The sequence below is a fragment of the Myotis daubentonii genome, chromosome 18 (genome assembly GCF_963259705.1).
Source record: "Myotis daubentonii chromosome 18, mMyoDau2.1, whole genome shotgun sequence".
Lineage (NCBI taxonomy): Eukaryota > Metazoa > Chordata > Mammalia > Chiroptera > Vespertilionidae > Myotis > Myotis daubentonii.
In genome coordinates, this window is record NC_081857.1 from 26,012,551 (window position 1) to 26,019,479 (window position 6,929).

At 42.8% G+C, this 6,929-nt stretch overlaps 1 pseudogene; it reads left to right on the forward strand.

Moving 5' to 3' along the window:
* The first annotated feature begins 282 nt into the window (after positions 1–282).
* On the forward strand, positions 283–1,325 carry LOC132220396 (SAGA-associated factor 29-like; annotated as a pseudogene).
* The last annotated feature ends 5,604 nt before the right edge of the window (positions 1,326–6,929 follow it).

Genomic DNA, 6,929 nt, shown 5'->3' on the forward strand with positions numbered 1-6,929 from the left:
TCTACAGACTTTGAAAAGCGCAGTGCTTCTCAACCTTCCTAATGCCGCAACCCTTTAATACAGTTCCTCATGTTGTGGTGACCCCTAACCATAAAATTATTTTCATTGCTACTTCATAACTGTAATTTTGCTACTGTTATGAATTGTAATGTAAATATCTGATATGCAGGATATATTTTCATTGTTACAAATTGAACATAATTAAAGCATAGTGATTAATCACAAAAACAATATGTAATTATATATGTGTTTTCCGATGGTTTTAGGCGACCCCTGTGAAAGGGTCGTTCAACCCCCAAAGGGGTTGTGACCCACAGATTGAGAACCACTGCATTAGAGGGACGTGCCTACACCCGCCCTCGCAATGTCCAGCGTGCAAGTGCTCGTCCCGCCCCTGGATCAGCGCCATATATACCATGGCCCTCATGTCGGCTGATTCCCGCATCGCAGAACTTCTCACAGAGCTCCATCAGCTGATCAAACAAACGCAGGAAGAGTGTTGGCGGAGTGAGCACAACTTAGTGAACATCCAGAAGACCCACTAGCAGATGCACACAGAGAACAAGATCTCTCCCTATTACTGGACAAAGCTGTGTGGCCTCTATACAACCGCAAAAGCCGATACAGTGGCCTAGTGCAACATCCTCTGGAAAGCCCTAGATAAGATTGCGGAAATCAAGTCTCTGTCAGTCAAGATCGCGGGCCTGTACAATGACTCAGAGCCCCCTCAGAAGGCCATGCGCAGGGAGGTGCTGAGGACCCTGCTGCAGCAGTCAGCCATGACCCTGCCGCTGTGGATCAGGAAGCCTGGTAACAAGCCACCGCTACTCTGCGGGGCCATTCCGTCCTCTGGGAACTACATGGCCAAACCCGGAGACAAGGTGGCTGCCTGGGTCAAGGCCATGGATGGGGATGAGCAGTGGATCCTGGCCGAGCTGGTCAGTTACAGCCATGCCACCAACAAATATGAGGTCGATGACATTGATGAAGAGGCAAAGAGAGACACCCTGAGCCGGCGGCTCATCATCCGGACCCGGAAGCCTTATTCCAGGAGCAGCTCATGCTGGCCCTGTATCCCCAGACCACCTGCTTCTACCGTGCCCTGATCCACACACCCCCACAACGGCCCCAGGATTACTACTCGGTCCTGTTTGAAGACACTTCCTACGCAGATGGTTACTCCCCGCCCCTCAATGTGGCACAGAGGTAGGTAGTGGCTTGTAAGGAGTCCAAGAAAAAGTGAAGCAGGCTGGCAGTCTCCTGCCACCTCAAGGGGGCATGCAACAAAACATTACGTGATGAAATAAATGTTCTTCCCCTTAAAAAAAAAAAAAAAAGAATGAGTTCCAGAGATCAGTTGCTCAACATAGTGACAATACCATACTGTGCACTTGAAAATGTAAGAGGGTAGCCCTGGCCAGTGTGGCTTAGGTTGGTTGGATATCATCCAGTGTGCACCAAAAGGTTGCCAGTTCAACTCCGCACATGCCTGGGTTTCAGCAGGGGGCATGGAGGAGACAGCCAATGATGCTTTTGCTCTCACTTCAATGTTTCTCTCTCTCCTTCTCTCTTCCCCTCTAAAGATCAATAAAAAAATTTTAGAAACAAAATATAAGAGGGTAGATCTCATGTTGTCTTCTTATCCCAATAAAACACAGACATTTCCAAAAAAAAACAAAACACAAACAACTCTGTAGGTAATAACAAATATGTACTTGTATAACACTAATTTTCTTTGACAGTATCTCTTCACTTAAAAATACACAAGTATTTCAAATTCTTAAACAGATATGAAACTATTATCTGACCTATTCAAAATAACCTTTTGGGGGAAAAATACCAAATTTAACTTTACTAGATCAAGGTACAAACTCTGTTAATGGCTGTGGGACTTTGGAAGTCATTAATCTTCTTTCCTCTTCATCTATAAAAAGGAATTACACTAGTTTTCCTACTAAATTTGGATAACTAGGATTCAAGATTTTAAAAATGTTTTTGTGATACTATTCGCTTGTGCTGTGGGATTGCTCCCTGGTTCCAGCAGAGAAGTCCTGTCAGCTGTTGTAGATTAGAGCCACCCTTACAGGGGGAAGTTCCCTGATCTCCCCTTTGTGACAAGTATGCTCCATTCAAGGTGTCTGTCTTAGCTCAGTTGCTAGCAGATTATTTCAGCACAGCAGATGAATGGCAAGAACAGGCATAATATGTTTATACCAGTCCCAGAGAAAGAAAGTAATATTGTTTACTTTGGGTCTATATATCCTGGGGAATTTAAGATGCCAGAGCAGCTCATTCACAAACAGCAAGCATCATTTTTAGCAGCTGCTATAACAAATACCATAGACTGGGTGGCTTACACTAAAGAGTTTTATTTCTCTCATTTCTGGATGTTGGAAGTCCAAGATCAAGGTATTGTCAGATTCTGTCCTTGGAAGGCCCTCTTCTTGGCTTGCAGACAGCCACCTTCTCGCTGTGTGCTCACAGGGCCTTTCTTTGGTGTGTGCACATGGAGAGAGAATCTCATTTCCTCTTATTTTAAGGGCACTAATTGCATCACGAGGGTTTCACCCTCATGACTTAACTTAAACCTAACCATCTCCCAAAGACCCACTTCCATTGGGGTTTAGAACTTCAACGTATGAATTTTGGAGGAAACACAAACATTCATCCCATAACAGTGTTTTGTTCAATAGCACTAAAGCCAACATTCACAAGAGCACACGGCATACTCATTGTCTCAGGGAATGTATGCTATACTAAATTCTCTCTGCTTCTGGCTTTTCCTCCTATCTGGAGGAGTATAACATTAGAAGATCAATATAATTATCACAGAAAAACAGCACTGAACTTTCATTTTCCAAGCTAGTCACCACAACAAATACACATTCTTTGCTAGGGCTTTGAGAAGCTCTCTTAATTTCCTCTCTTACTGGCTCTCAGTGGGTTTGGATATGACACACCTTCTCTCTTACTCACAGCCATAAAGGTGAAGGGCACACTGAGAGAGTAAGACTCACAAAGCCATGACTCATTTTTGTACCTTTTGGTTTTTGACCAAATGCTAACAGATGGCAAAAGATAAATAAATGAGTCTTCAATAATAAGGTATATGGAAACCAGTAACATTATGGGTGATTATTCAAGTTTCATTATTAATTTTCTTCTTCCTAATATTTTAAATAAATGTAGTACAATAGGCAAAGAATATAATCCAGTACAATCCAGTACTTTCTGGGAGTAGAGAGAAGTTGCATTTTGCAACTACATGTGTGGCTTATTCACACACATGCAAATAGGAGGTGAGGTAGTAACTGTTCACCATAAACCTTAGGGTTTCAGATCACCATGGAAAATGTACTTTATTTAACAAACTAAAAAATTAGTTTCTCTTTCAAAATGCATTCATTTTCTTTACTTAAAGTCAACGCAAATGGGACAGTGCTTTCCAAAATGACCTAGATCAACATCTGATACAAGATGACGAGAATATAGGGTTGGAAGAAGCCTGAAAGAATCCAGCTCCCTCATTTTCTAAAAGAAGCAAACTATAGGTCAAAGATAAATGACTTTCTCAGATCAGCAGAGCCCATGAATATTCATGCCCAAATGAGTCGAGATCTCTGGAGCCTCGTCACAAAGCCCTTTCCAGAACCTGTGGTCCCTCTGAAAGCTATGGTTCTAGAATTAACCTTTATTCCTCTGGATCATGACATTTTGAGAAAAGACAAGAGGCTGAAACAGCGGTATCCTTTATATGTCAGTATCTAGATTATAGCAGGCACTTAAAAATATCTGTAGGATTAATATACCAAAAAGCACATCATAGTGGGGGAAATAAATTCTGACCTAACAATGACAGCCAAAACACAAAAGGCATAAAGATAATAAGTACAATTTCTCTAAGAGTTCCTTGATATAATTCTTACTTCCTCAACAATACTTTAAACTCTGGGTGATCTGGGGCTCTGTAATTTTTTTTTTTTTACCTTCCTGACACTATAGTGCAAGAAATGTTATAAAAGCCTTTTTTTGTTGTTGTTCCTGAAATCAGAACATACAGTATTTAAATGACATTTGCACTGCTTCTTGAGGTGGTGAACTGTCTGGCAGATAGGGTTTTGTTGTTGTTTTTAAAACAGTTTATTGAAATATAACCTATGTACCATATATTAGCTCATCCTATCTAATCGAAGAGTAATACGCAAATTAACCATCACTCAGTCACAAAGATGGCAGTGGCCACGAAGCTGGAGCGAGCAGGAGGCTTGGGTTGCACCCGGCAATGAAGGAAGCCAAGCTTCTCACCTGCCCTGGCGGGCACTGGGCTTCACTCAAGGCTACAAAGTTTCAATTATAGAAGGTAAATAAGTCCCAGATACCTGCTGAAAAAAGAAAAAAGAAAAAAAAGGAGAGGCTGGGAGCTTGGGTCGCTGGGGGGCGTGGCCAGCCTGAAAACGGCCATCAGCCCTTCCCCCAGGCTGGCCAGGCACCCCAGCGGGGACCTCCACCCTGAAGGTGATGTGGCCAGCCTGAAAATGGCCCTCAGCCCCTCACCCAGGCTGGCCAGGCACCCCAGCAGGACCCCCACCCTGATCCGGGACACCCTTCAGGGCAAACCAGCTGGCCCCACCTGTGCACCAGGACTCTATCCTATATAGTAAAAGGGTAATATGCAAACTGACCCTAACAGCAGAACGACTGGTAATGACTGGTCACTATGACACACACTGACCACCAGGGGGAAGATGCTCAATGCAGGAGCTGCCCCCTGGTGGTCAATGCGCTCCCACAGGGGGAGCTCTGCTCAGCCACAAGCCAGGCTGATGGCTGCCAGCACAGTGGTGGTAGCAGTAGCCTCTCCCGCCTCCTCAGCAGCGCTAAGAATGTCCAACTGCAGCTTAGGTCTGTTCCCTGCTGGCAAGTGGACATCCCCCGAGGGCTCCCGGGCTGCCAGAGAGATGTCTGACTGCCAGCTTAGACCCGATTCCTCAGGGAGCGGGCCTAAGCCAGCAGGTTGACATCCCCTGAGGGGTCCCAGACTGCGAGAGGGCACAGGCCGGGCTGAGGGACCCCCCCGAGTACACAGATTTTTGTGCACTGGGCCTCTAGTCTATAATAATAAAAGCATAATATGCAAATCAACCGAATAGCCGAACAGCAGAATGACCATCCAGATGACCTTCCAGCTGAAGCCGGGACTGGTTGTGAGGGCCAAGGCAGCCGGGGCTGCAAAGGCCTACTATTGCAGGAATTTCGTGCCTCAGGCCTCTAGTTTGAAGTATAAAATACAGTGGCTCACTTTATTGCGCAACCATTACTCCAATAAATTTCAGGTCATGGTCATCACCCCACAAAGAAGCTCTACATGTCTTAGCTATCACCTCTATCTCCACCTGAGCTCCCAGGTCCTGGCAACCACTAATCAGCTTTCTGTCTCTATAGATTTGCCTATTCTGAATTCCTCATGTAAATGGAATAACACAATATGCAGTCCTTTGGGTCTGGTTTCTTTCACTTAGTGTAAAGTCTTCAAGGTTCATTATGTTGTAATGTGAATCAGTACTTATTCCTTTTAACGGCCAAATAATATTGCATTATATGGTTATGCCACATTTTGATTATCCACTCATCAGTTGATGGACATTTAATTTATTTCCATTTTTTGACTATTATAAATCATGCTAATATGAATGTTCATAAATACATTTTTTTCAAGGACATATGTTTTCATTTCTCTTGGGTACATATGTAGGAGTGGAATTGCTGGATCATTAGCAGATGGGATTTTAATACCAAAATAATTTAGTCAGCAGGGCATTTGTTATGATTTATTTGGGAAATGGGGCATAGTAGTAAAAGTAAGATCTGTCTCAAATAAATTGTTGCGAAGCCTAAAGAGAAATTTATCAATCTTTGTTGAGCTGGCTTTAAGTCCAGGGCCAGTCCTTGTCATTTCCCTACTGTAGATCACCCCACATTTCCACAGTACACTTCTCCCTCTACTCAATAGATCCACAGAATAATTATGAAAATGAATACTTAATATTGGTAATGTTATAGAGGGAAGATTGCATTGTATAAAATGTATACAACAGTAGAGATATAATTTAGATGCTATAGCCACACTGTAACCTCTACAGCAATCCTCTTCGGATTCAATGTGAACTCTAATTTGGGTTCTTTATAAAGTGTAGAATGTGACATTTCTATTTTTAAATTAGATTATCTCCTTGTTTTCAAAATCTTCTAGTTATATGTTTGACTTAATTGATATTTAGTTCTTGATCAGGACAACCTGTATCTGAGGTACAGCATTATTTATTTGACAAACTGTCATCTTCTTCATATGCTTTATGTTTGCTTTATGACATAATTTCCAGGAACTCACTGTGGTGAAAACTGGGGACTTTCTGCACCAGTGTGTTGGACTGTACCCATCCTGACCTCACCATCAGCAATGCTGAAGATGACTCTCCAGTGTTATTATCAAGGTAGTACTGGTCAGAATGTGGTGTGGTGACCCTGGGCATGGTGGGCAGCCTCTCAGCAGTCTACTTCACCAAAAAGTACCTGCTAGTGATAATCCTGTGCTCTTCATCTCTCTTTCTTCAGAGAAAAAATTGAAGGTTGTTGCCAAATGTCATTTACCAGGAGGATTAAATCCTCCTGGTTGTCGATCTTCAAAATTTCATCATGCAACTGAAAAGTCAGGTACTTGCTTTCCTTTATATTCAAGCTCTGAATGGCAGACTGAGACCCAGCTGGTTCCTTAATTCTTAGTTCAACTATGTTATAGCTTCCACGCTCATTATACCCAAGTGCCTTCTCAATTATAAACATGCAAAATACGATCAGTTGGCCTGTTTTACCTGTCATGGTCAAGGTTATTCAATTCAGAGGTCTTGTGAATCTGGGAAAGATGATGACTT